Source organism: Balearica regulorum, chromosome 1 (genome assembly GCF_011004875.1).
Source record: "Balearica regulorum gibbericeps isolate bBalReg1 chromosome 1, bBalReg1.pri, whole genome shotgun sequence".
Classification (NCBI taxonomy): Eukaryota; Metazoa; Chordata; class Aves; order Gruiformes; family Gruidae; genus Balearica; species Balearica regulorum.
The window spans coordinates 68,309,636-68,322,439 of record NC_046184.1 but is presented as its reverse complement, the minus strand read 5'-3'; the positions used below and the strand labels follow the sequence as shown (position 1 = coordinate 68,322,439).

Genomic DNA, 12,804 nt, shown 5'->3' with positions numbered 1-12,804 from the left:
CAATAAATTCTTGGCTTTACTTAAACACACATTATTTTTTTTTATATATATATATACACACACACACAAGGGGTGCTTCCTCTTTGCCCATAAACAAGAATGCAATAACATGGAGTCCTCCATTCCTTCTCCCATTTTGCAACTCTGAAGAGCATTGTCAGTCTTTAAAGTGTTACAGGAAAATTACAACATAATAACAAAGCCTGAAACAGCCCCAGGAAAAGCAACCAAATGCAACATCTGAACCTGTAATACATTCTTTACCTAGAGGGAACTCTTTGCACCAGGGTGATCTGGTCAATGTTGTTTTGTACCAAAGGGCCTTTCATATGTGTACATACACTCCTACAACAGCACCTGAACACAAAAACCAGTGAGCTAAGCAGTCATTGCCTGCACTTTGTTTGTCATACAAGACACTCAACTTCTTTAAGAAACCCTAAGAGGAGGAAGGAAACATGGCCAAGTTGATAAGCATCCATGCTCTTAAGAGTAGGAAGGGTAGGAATTTGGGTTGGTTTCCTGGACAAGGGCCCAGACAGGAGGAACACAAGCAGACAGCAAGAATTGGGTCAGCAAACTACTGAATAGTTATTTGTCCTAGTTTTTAAATACTCACTGAAGGTACTCTTACTCTACCCCAACAGCATCTGTAACGGGTGTTAATACATATAGAACTATTCAGATAAACTATCTTGGAAAGAAGAAAAAATACCTTATGCCAACACAACACCTACTGTCAATGGAATTAGCAAGTAAGTGATCTCATTCTAGTATAAGCTTGTTCTCTTTCTAAAAGAAAAATAAGCTATCTAGTATAATTTTGATGCAAAGACTAACTACCATGTTTGTGGCTGTGACAGAGGCAACACAACTCTTCAGATTCATCTGATGTGCACAGACAGCTACCATCAATACTGAGAAAAACGCAGGCCAAGTTTCTCAGTAGAGACTGAGTGCTACACGTAGGAGTCAACCACTAATCTGTATGCCAAAGATGTACTTGGCAACCTGGCCGATAAATCTATAGAGGGGGGTCAGATGTAAACAGAGCATAAACACTGCCTTATACACTTCTAAAATCCCCAGGTACACTATTATGAAAAGCATAAAAGGTTCTTCCAGTATTGACGGCACAGCAGTGGCATGCATGCTTTCAGAAAGTAGATACTGACAGATTTGTAAGTCCTAAGTCAATAATCAGTGTTGTGATTTTAGTATGTCAGAATAGAAGTCAAATCCTGGAGGACAAATGACCTGCCCAGATAACCAAGTAAGCCCTGACCCATGTAGACAAGCAAGCAGCTGTAATTAAGGAAACAAGAGTATGAAGTGACACAAGCCTTGCATTTATGAAATACAAAACCTGATATCTATTTTTATCATGTGCTAGTTAATCAGTAATGGTTCAGATGTTTTACATCACATTTTACACATTTACTAAATTATTTGAAAAAGGATTTGCTTGGCAATAGCAAAGAACATTTTATTTAAAACCAGAGCTGACTACTCAAAATTGCAGTAAGATGTCAACACAGCACAAGGTTTCCCAATCTTCAAGTCTATAACAACAGCACCACCACCCAAAACAACAAGAAGAAAAGCGAAAACACCAAGCATTGTCCGTCAGCCGAGATAAGGTCACATAATTAGCAGATGGCAACTTCAAACACAAAAAGAAGCTGTTCTTGACACAGCAAATAGGTAAACTTCAAACTCCTTGCTTCAGGATGAGGATTCACAAGGAAACTGGACAAATGCACGGGATAAATCCAAAGGGTGCTAAGGACATGAAGCCACCTCTAGCTCTAGAAGCCCCTAAATACCAGTGCATACCTATCATATATTATTTGCATATTCATGCTTAGAAGCCATTTTCTTCCTTAGGGGATGGGCATCCTTACTAAAACCTTGGAGTCCTGTCTGAGGAAGGTGACATGGTTTAGCCCCAGCCAGCAGCTGAGCGCCAGGAGGCCACTCGCTCACCCCTCTCCCGGTGGGATGGTGAGGAGAACGAAAAGACAACGGCAAAGCCTCGAGGGTTGGGATAAGGGCAGTTTACTGGGACAGCAAGGGAGAGGGAAACAATCAACAACAGTGCTGATAACAGATATTCACAATGGGTGATAACAGAGAACAATTTACCAATCCAACAACCGACCGACCATCCGGAACCCAGCGGAAACTGCGCTGCCCCCCCTCCTGCCCGACTGGCCCCCTTTTATGGTGAGCATGACGGCACATGGTATGGAATAGCCCCCGGCCAGCTTGGCTCACCTGTCCTGGTTCCTTGGGAAATTAACTCTGTCCTTGCCAGAACCAGGACAGAAGGACAGCAAGGGGCCTAATGAACGAAAACAAAACAGGGAAGTCGTCAAACGACCATGAGATAAAAAAGTAAAAACCCCACAGAAGAAAGGATGAGGGTTGAAATAGAAAATTTCTCAGGGACACCAGGCAAAGCACCCTAACAATATCAATAACTCCTCAAAGGCATGCAAGAAGCCAGTAGGCACTACCCTGAATTGTTCCGGCCAGCGACTTATATAAGAGGACAAGGGAACAGAAAAACCCCATAGCTGCCAGAGTTTCATGTGCCAAGTTTCTTCCTTCTCCCCTGAATGGCCAGTGTGGCTGGGACCAGTAGGTGGTCCTGCAACCTGGCTGGGCTTCAGACTCAAAGGGTATAAATAGAAAGGTGAGGGACAAAGTACAGTCAAAGCCTCAGTAAGACGTGCTGCAACCTGGCACATTTGGCATATGCACGTCAGGATTTCATACTGCAGCAGGAGGACACATCAAGTGAACTGTAGCAGGAACACACCCATAGCACCACTCTCACACTACCCATCAACTTCTCCCCAATGAAACAGAATCTGCTAGACACAAGCCAGCTCAAAGCTTCTTGGTCTCTCCACTTCAGGCAGGAGGCTGTGCCACTTTGTGCATGAGTGGGATACAAGAGCAAGACAACAGAGTAAGTGGAGCATGAGAATGTAAAAATGTTTCTGTAGCATGTCTTGGAGGCAGACCGGGTGGATATCATGCAGCCAACTTGGGTTACGCACAAGAGGGTGGTCAGAGAATCTCATGGGGCAGAAGCTTAAGCAGCAGCTCCATGATGAAGGCAGGATCCTGAGCCAGAAGGATTTCTAGTTTGACCCAGCCTGGTTTATGTTATAGCTATTTTGGAATTCCAAGTTTCAATGGAATGACTTGCCTTTTTCCAGAGACTCAAGGAAATCAAAACACTCAGTGTGCCCCAATTTTGATTCTTACATACAGATTAGATAAAAATCTGTTAACCACTATGATTTTTACCTTTTTCCATGAATGGTGTTTAAACTGTCACACAGCAATCTGATGCCATTGATTTCCATTGCCACAGTCAGAACAGTAAGAGCATAAGTTTAAGGAAAAACAAAAGACAAATAAAAAAAACCAGCCACAAAAAAACCCCCACCCATAACACAAATTTGAAGAAAAAGGGAAAAAAGAAAAAAACCAACCCTACCAAATACCTGACGCACTGCTACAGTTTACCTCCTGAAGGGGAAAAGAATGACTAGTTCAAGTCCTGTCTCTGACTGGTTTATACTCTCATGTATGTACCTAGCACTCACCTCAACTATCAACTCCAATTTGGAAGCTAAGCTTGTCACATTAGCATCACCTCATTTCAGAAATGTACACATTTCTTGTATGCCTCAGGACTGAGAAATACAACTTAGAACAATGAAACAGATCTTGTACCTTCCCTGTGGAGTAACACACAGCAGTTATCTTAACCACTAAAATACATTTCCCCAAACCACCCAATATTCCTAATCCTTAATTTGTTACTGCCCTCTGACAAATAGCTGTACTATCTATGAGGAACCTTAGATCAATTTCTCTCACCTCAACCTTGTCACTGGTTCTTGATGTTTGTATTCAAGCTTGGGGAAGGTTACAGTCCAAGATTCCTACAAGAAGGATGTAAAATCAACATGAAGGCTGTTTCTCCAAGATAGCTTAAAATTAGGTAATAAATTTACACAGATAGGGGAAAAAAAATCCTTAGAATGCACATACTATACACCAGATATTAAACATTTACAGTAGATGACAAAATGCACGCCATCCATTTAAATGAAGAATCCTTCTATTTTTGCAGGCTTGCTCACCAAGATAACTTTGACTTAAAACTCCACATAGTTACAACTAAATTGTATAAAGATGCATCAGCACAAAACCCAGGAAAGTAAGAATTTTTTAACATCATCCTCCATAAAATGTTCAGTATAACTCCAGTTATCCTATTTTATTCAAACTCTCTGCCAAACAAATCTTTGCCTCAGTACTTGTTAAAACTGTTTTATTATTGTCAAATACATTAATCTACATGTTAATCTGCCTCAGGTCACTTAAAGTTAGTCAGAAAGGACTTTTGTCAAGCCATATACAATGTTGCTTTTGGTCCACATGGGAGTTTGAAATCCCATATCCTCTATGACATAAATATTACAGCATGAAAACAGCAAGGAATGCAGAAGACTTTTCCTGTAATCCATCTCCAGTTTCTTTGCTTTACTTCATGGCATGTTGTTAGAGCCTCAAAATTTCACTAACTGAAGGCTGAGTTTATCTTAGCATCTTGTGTCACTGGAGTTGTAAAGCATACGGCACTCACATGCCAGCTTCAAACTGACATTCATTGCACTCCAGCAGAGGAGGGAAGGTTTGTAAATTACACAACCTACTTCGTCCATACCACAAGCAGCACACAAGACAGAGAAGCTGGCTCAAACATTACACGTATTACATTAGGTACAATAAGTGCTGGTAATATTCCCATATGAAGTCTTATGCCCAACAGTTTAAAGCCTTCCAGTTGTATGACTTCCTTATTCACTATTCCTAACAGAAAGCAGAATTGGTTTTCTCTAACAGACCACTTGCCTTCTAGTATAACTAATTCTCTAGACAACTTACCAGATGACCCAAGATTTTCAGCACAATCAAAAGTTCAAAGACGAATAAAGACAGTTGGACAATCACTGAAGAGAAGCAGTTTTAGCGTACACATCCTGCATGTTTGCTCAGCGACTGGATCACCATCAGCACAATGTGCTGATACAGGTCTATTATCTGTCACATCCCCTGAAGAAGCAGCCTCCGATGCAAGCAGCAGTAATGCATACGTTCTACACCTTTCCTTTTTATGTCTGCCGAGTAATTAATTTTAAGTGCCAGTAATTCTCAATTACTTCATCGTTAGTATGACTAAACGTCATTCTACAATAGGAATTATGCAACTATGCTTTGGTCAACCCCAAATACCACCACTGTTACCTGTGACTTTGAATGTTGTAACAAATAATATGCTTATAAACTGTTTATTACAAAAACATAACTTAGATTACCACCCAATTCAGGAGTCCCTTCGGCTTGAATTGAGAAAGTGTTCAAATATTCTGTTACCTCAGAACAAGATCTCCAAGAAAGGAGCACCGTGTTTTAAGGGATAATAACAATTATCTCTACATAGGATAAAGCCTCTCAAAAGGTAGTAAGATTTCAAGTGGTACTACAAGAACTGCTGGACACATCACACTTACTGCTAAAAGAAGAGGAATGTGGAATCGTACCTTTTCAAGGATGACTTTAGACTGCACAAAACATTCATGTGAGTCTTGCAGGCAGATAAGCCCTCAGGCACTTACATAATAATGAACTATTGAAAAAGAGCCAAGACATGAGTTTTCCGAGGAAAACAGTCATGGGTTCTGTGATCACGCTCTGTTTTTCACAATGACTTTACTGTGATGTGTAACAAGTGGGTATTTGAACCAGTTAACTGATACAGAAAAAAGTCAGCTGGAAAGGGCTTACATGGAAGAATGAAAAACTAACGTCCTTTTGAGAGCATCTTGTACCACTTTTCCAATAGCATTTTAAGACTCTACTGCTCAAAACCCAAAGAGGACCCAGGCTACCCACAGTCATGCAAAACTGTACTGTTACATCAACCCTGACCTTATCTGTGTATTTGAGATTTTTTGGTATCATCTCTGACAGTCTTGTGTCCTTTTCCCCACACTGACCTGTATACTGGAGTCCTTCCAAATCAGTTGACATAACTGGCATTTTCAACAGCATCATGCACTAGTTAGATGTTTTGGACAGAAATATTTATGCAAGTGCTGAGAAATTTGGTCAGCCTCTCCCACTCTCTATCAAGGACCAGCTTAACTTGAAATTCTGAGTTTACCTTCATGGCGGAAGACAGGAAATATCCTACCGTTAAATTCCAGAGTATAGGATCAAGGCCAAATTAGAAGAGCTTTACAGATACAGTAGCTAAAAACAACACATCTCCTCGATTATTTTAGCAGCAAGTTACCTTCTACTGAACCAAACATTGGGTTCTTATAACCCAGAAAATTTTAATATTTTATTACTGATCTTCCTTCTCTACAGTCCTAGTTGATACAAGAATGCCAGAACACCTATGAAAAATCCTAATAAAAAGAAAAGGAGGTTTTGGCAAATTATGCTCTGTGTTTCTGGAGGATGACATAAAAAGAGAACAAAAACACACTACCAAAAACTATTCCTTTATATCCTTCATAGGGGTGAAATGAGTAATTCATAATTATCAGGTGGTCAGACAAATTTAGTATTCCTCTTCTCCATCAAAATTTTTTTTTAAATTGCCCCTTAAGAAATATCTTACAAAACAAGCCTAAGCTACCTAGCAACTTCCTTCACTGCATTAACGAAGCTTGCTAAAAGGAAAGGATTTTTGTAACACATCCATTATTGAACTATTTCTGTAATGCTGCAGAATTCATGTGGTTGCCAATTATTAAAAAGTCACAGAGCAGGAAGTAAAAGATCAGGTCCACTTAACCATGGACATTAAGATCATCAGGACACAGCCTTTTTTCAGCATCCTCCTCTTTGCTTGAACTACAAAAAGGTCAGAAAACCACTAAGTAAAGCTTTTGTTGACTTTGTTATGCTTTTCTCAACTCCCAGGACACCCACCTCAGAAAATAATCCATTCTGTTCCTCACTGAAGGTACAGCAGGCAGAAAGCCAATAGCTGGCACTTTGTCACATAGCTACTTTAATAAGAATTATGAATAGACTGTGGAAAAAAAAGGAAGAGCCATGTTCCATTAAAACAAAAAACCTATTTGCCTAAAAGACTGAGAACAGCAGAACATCGCTGTTATCAGCCTTGCAATGCTATATGCTGTTCTAGGGAATACATAGGCACACAAATAATTGCTTAAGCTAACGCAATTTGCAAAGCACAGTGTTCTTCACAAACAAATTGGTTGTATCATCCCATAATGTCAGGAAGTACTAGATCCCACCACCGCTAACTTATTTCCACAGCACTAGCATTTGTCTAAGTAACACATGCCCACAAATTCCACCAGCCACAGGGACCAAGACATAAATTAAAGCATTAGGAAGGAAAACAGAAAAAGTACATCCTTCAGTTTACACCAGGGAATGGCAAGCACTAAATCTCAGGAGCAACCCACTAGGAAATGCAGTGCAGTATTCTTAATAACAAAAGCATACCTAAACTGCCAGCTGAGAGAAGCTGAAATGCATGTTCAGTGGCTCTTCATCTCAAGTCCTACTAGCTGTCCACTTCCTTGTTCCAAACGTTAAAATCCCTTTCCCTGCGTGTAAAAACTTGCCAATACTCTCAGGACTGAGTATAGCCAGCCTTAGCTATACTTATCTTGGCATTGCATGGCTTTTTAAAACATCTCCCACTGCAGAATGGGAGACAGAGAGGAGTATCTCTAGTACAAGCAGAAGTTAAAGATTAGCTAAAGGAATTTTATCATTCAAATTTAATCTAAGAAGCCCGAGGTGGTATTTGCTCTCAGAAAGCAGCTTTTACTGCCTCAATTCAATGATTCCATTTTCATCATAAGGTCTGCATTTTACAAAAACTCAGAAACAATGTATAGACATGTGTTAGCTTGAAGTCCTTATCATGGTAACAGGTCCCAAAATCTAGTATCACCCACCAAGTAGTTTGCGCATGAAATCAAAAGAGCACAAATAAGTGCCTTTAATAAAGTCTGTAGAATTATGTGAAGAAAACATTTCATACAGCAAGAAGGTCCATGGCATGTTCCCTCCAGAAGAACAGCCTACTTATTCAAATATCCAAAAGCATCCAGTTTAGTAAAACACACTTATGACAACGTTTTGAGAAAATCATAGTAGTCAAGCAATAAACATATCCATCAGTAAGGAGTTAAAATGGGAACCTCACAAGAATGCTGTCATCAAAACAGAGAGAAGCCCACTAAAGGTTCTTACCAACAAAACAAGCCTTACCTAAGAGCTGTAGGAGAACTGCTTAACACACCCATTGATCCCCTAATGAAATCTGTACATAGAAATTGTCATCCTCTAGACCCAAACAGAGCAGGACAATTGACCTTGGCTTCAAACAAGGAACGGCAGTCTCTCAATCCTCTAAGCAGATGGAACCAAACAGGTTGGGGAAGAAAGCGTTTAAATTGGTTGAGAAGGAGGAAAATTGGATGAACAGATATGAAAAATGGCTTTAGTGTACTTATGTCAGCCTAGCCACACCTTATCTTTGAATACATGCAGATGATTACAGCTACGTTTAGAAAAGCAGCCATTCATGTTGGCAAAGACAGCTAGACTTTTACCTGACCTATTCAAATGCTGTCAACGTTGTAACGTTATGACATCTATATTGAGTGTAAGTTTGGTTTTCAGCATTAGATGAAGAAACATGAATGCTAACCAGTTTGAGATAAAATATTGCCAGAAAGAAGATAATAAGACAGGGCTAAAAAAAGGAAGTAGCCTTTCCAGGAGCAGGTCCCAACAGAAGTTTGCAATGTACTTGGATATGCTGGCAGAACACTGCAACACCCATTTTAAGTATTCAGACTTGACTTTCAACCCATTCTGCAAGTAAATTGTCTACTCTCTTGCATACTGCTGTCTAAAGGTACCTTAGAACCAATGATTATAGCTCTGCCTGTTCCAAACACTTTCTTCCTGTAAATAGTGCCTGACTATTTTCTGTTCTCACAAGGGCTTAATTAGTCCCGTTCACAGAGAGCTGCAGCAGCTGGCACATCCCAGCAGACTCCATTGCATTTTCACAGCTACTGAAATCCATCTGAACCAAAATGCAAATTTTTCTACACTGACAATTACATGTCCTGTGAACTTTATATCTATCTATACATTTGAAGACACCTTTCTGCAAGCAATTTAACCACAAGGCAGCCTGAGAAGTCCCAAAACATTCGCCAACACACGTACCGTTACCAGAAGACCAAACAATTCTACATGGCCAGAAAAAGGGACTCTCTCCTCCACTAACAGAGCAGCAGAGATCTGTAGCTCTAGAACACAAGAGTAATCGTGGCTACATGCAACAACAAATACAACTGCCATCTAATTTTATTTTATATCCATCATCCCTACAACATATTTCATCTGCTCAAGAGACCATTAAGCTACTAAAATAATTTTCTTCCTACTCTGGCCATATCATAACTCAAACAGATGTCATTTAACAAAAAACAGGGAAGGACAGAGATATTTCCATGAGGTTCTGAAAATTCCAAAGAAGTTATAATTGAAAATCATGTTAAATTAGAAGGCAAATTGGTATTAAACATATAATATTTCCTCTTCAAAATTCTGAACACCTTAATTTTGCCAGCACTCCTCACTTCAAGTTCTTTGCAACTTCTCAAAGCAGACAGCAGCAGTATAAGCTGTGGCACCTCCTTTCCTGAGAGAAGTTGCTTATCACCACACCAGCTGCCACATGACCACGTGGTGAGCAGTCTTCTGTATACAAAAAGATTGTCAACTGTGCCCTGAAAGGAAACCTTGAGGTTCATCTTCAAACTGAGCTAAGACAAAGATTTTATTTTTATGTCAAACCATTGAGACAAACTTTCCAGAAAACATATGTAATCACTGGGCAAGTTAAAGTCCAGCTCAGTTTTACAGTTACCTGCTGATAAAAGTCTGAATCTCTCACTCCTAGCTATTGCCACACAGAAGGCAGGAGGTTGTTCTTATCAAAGCACTGCAATGGGAACTATGTGGAAACAACTCACCTCCTGCTTATTAGTTTACATACTGAGCTGTGGCATCCTACTTCAAAAGAAAAGTGTTCTGGTAGTAGGAGCATATTCAAATAAACAAGCGAAAGTTAAAAATGTTTTCAGAAATTTGTTTTCTGAAGAAGCAGAACTAGTATCTTGTTTGTCTCCATATTCTTAATTTCTGAAAACTAGTTTATTTTTTAACTTGTCTTGACAAACATATTGCTTTAAAAAGCAAAGGCAACCAATCATTACATTAAGCACAACCAGCTGAAATATAATGTCTTGTAGAAAGGATAAGGCATTTAAAACAAGTTTTATCAGTGAACAATACAGTTTAAAGTAACAGTCTTCCCCTTAAACATTGTCCCAAATACTTTTTCATAATCACTACCATTATCTTGTGCAACATCTTTTCAAATCTACCAACACCGTCTGCCAGCAAATTTGCTGAATGACTCAGACACACTTTCAAATCATAAATACTCAACACTGCTATTTCCATTTCAGAACTACTTCTATTTAAGCATTCAAATTGCTGATGGCATAACAATCCAACGACCTCCTGAAGTTTCCTTATCAAGATTTTCCTCATGCACAGACAGCATCTTCACTGACAAAAGCAAGCCTTGCTTCTTTGCACAGTGTCTTGGACGATATGGTTGCACAATCAGAAACCTGTAAAACTTGCAAAGAATTTTGTGCCTAATATTGAGGATCTTTTGTACGTGAATACTTGACACAGCTCCTTGAACACGCAACGGAAGACATAAGGTATCAGCAGAGATCCAAGCATTAACATCACTGGCATTACATGCCCTGCCAATTCCCATTAATTTTTCTTCATGACCAATCAACAGAAACTCTTGCCTAGAGCAAGCACAGGCTTTTCAAACTCCAGCCTTTTTATCCTGTATTCAGAAGTCAGGCTTCAAGTCTGAATCTCACCCACAATTGCCAAAAGCACGCTCCGTAGACGCTTGAGCAAACTAGCAGTAACACCACCAGTTCAACAGCACTGATACAACTCCATCAATGCAAAGACGGGGCGGGGGGAAGAGGGAGCCCTTTGTTTGCGTCTGGGTCTCTTGAAGACCTGATAGAATTTAAGCTCCTATACTCACCACATTTTATATTTATGTTTGAGAACATACATATAATAGAGAATCTGTTGAAGAAATTTTCACCATGAAAGGTTTTGCTTAAGAAGTATGGCAAAAATACAAAAAAATAATCTAGTGTGAAGGGGAAGAGTGTATCAGATTTATACTCAGAAAGCATCATTTTGAAAACCTGGACTGAGTTAGGATGCTTTTAAACTCCTCCTTCACTAATTCTGATTCAGTTTTCCACATTAGCAATTATTCTCTACAGCTTTCACCATGAAGCTGCCAACAACCTTATCCACAGGCTTATTTAACCATATTTGGTTGTCACCTCAGGCAAGGGAATCATTTCCATATTTTATCAAATAATCTTACACTTCCAACACAACAATGAACTTCTTTCACGTTGCCTACTAAGACACATCAGTGTCCCAGTACAGCTGAAGTTTACATATAGTAAGTTATAACATAAGAGCCACAACATAAAATCTTCATAACTGGAACTGGCCAGTATCCCTACATGAAAAGGAAAAACAAATCCCAAACACAATCACTTCCTTTCTTGTATAAACAATATTAGCTCACAGCTGAAGATAACAAGGAAAACAGGCTGTGTTTTGTGACCGCACTGTGCCCATAATTCCATGACACAACATCTACTTCTGTCACTCATAAGCATATTTTCCTCTGTTAAAGCAGCTACCACCAAATTTGAAGTAGTCTCATTAAGGTTCTGTAGAAAGCAAGCACCTCGCTACTGAAATACTACAAAAAGGCCTCTGAAAGCCGGGGATTTTACAACAGTACTGAGAGAGAAGACTGTGCAGTACAGAGCTCTTCAATGACTTCCAGAACAGATCTGTGAAGACCACAGCCAGGACAGAACCAGGAATTTAATACTCCCTTGCACTGACTACAGCAAGTGAGTGAAAACAAGAGTTTAAATTACACATTAAGACTTCAACTCTTGAAAACCATATTATGCCCAGAAGGGTTTGCCCACACGATCTGACCAATTTTATAAAATCTGGTTCACTTTAAAAATACACAACACAGCTGCAATACAAGAGACAATTCAACTGCCTGAAGAACTTCAATGTTGCACTAAGAACAAAATGTATCTTTAAAAAAGTAGTACCTAAAAGCTTTTCTGCTATGTGACAGGTACATATGATAGTTTACATACACAAAGCGACAAAGCCTACATGTCAAAAAAGTTATAATTTAATATTAATGGTCTTCTTAAACAAATGCCAACACACACACCTACTAAAGCCACTAAATCAACTGATTTGTAAGGCTAAGACAGACACAAAAAGAAACCAACACTGCCTGAAAAGCTCAGAAAGGACAACAGCTGTCATATCTTCTTTGTCTTCTAGTCGATTACATGTTTCAACGTCTTTGTTGCTCATCCTAAGCAAACAAGAGATGAATACCCGATTCTCTCAGAAAAAAAAAAATCTTTTTAAAAAGTTTATTTAACTGTCACTTGGGAACATCCAAACTGTGGTTACACTAGTGACGAATATTTACATTATCTAGCGTTGATAACTCCAGTGTTTATA

The 12,804-nt window shown here is 39.3% G+C and overlaps 1 protein-coding gene across 3 annotated transcripts in view; it reads right to left on the bottom strand.

The window, feature by feature from the left end:
• The window catches only part of ADIPOR2 (adiponectin receptor 2), a 49,536-nt gene that overhangs the window by 35,933 nt on the left and 799 nt on the right, over positions 1-12,804 (bottom strand). The window contains exons 1-2 of one of the 3 annotated variants that reach the window (XM_075756972.1): positions 7,582-7,736; positions 3,901-3,965 (exon numbers count right to left, since the gene is read on the bottom strand). The exons of 1 other annotated variant lie outside the window; for it this stretch is intronic. The gene's annotated coding sequence lies outside the window, so the exon portion shown is untranslated. Of the gene's footprint in view, positions 1-3,900; positions 3,966-7,581; positions 7,737-12,804 lie in introns of those variants that run through there. One more of the 3 variants, XM_075756961.1, reaches the window with a different exon arrangement.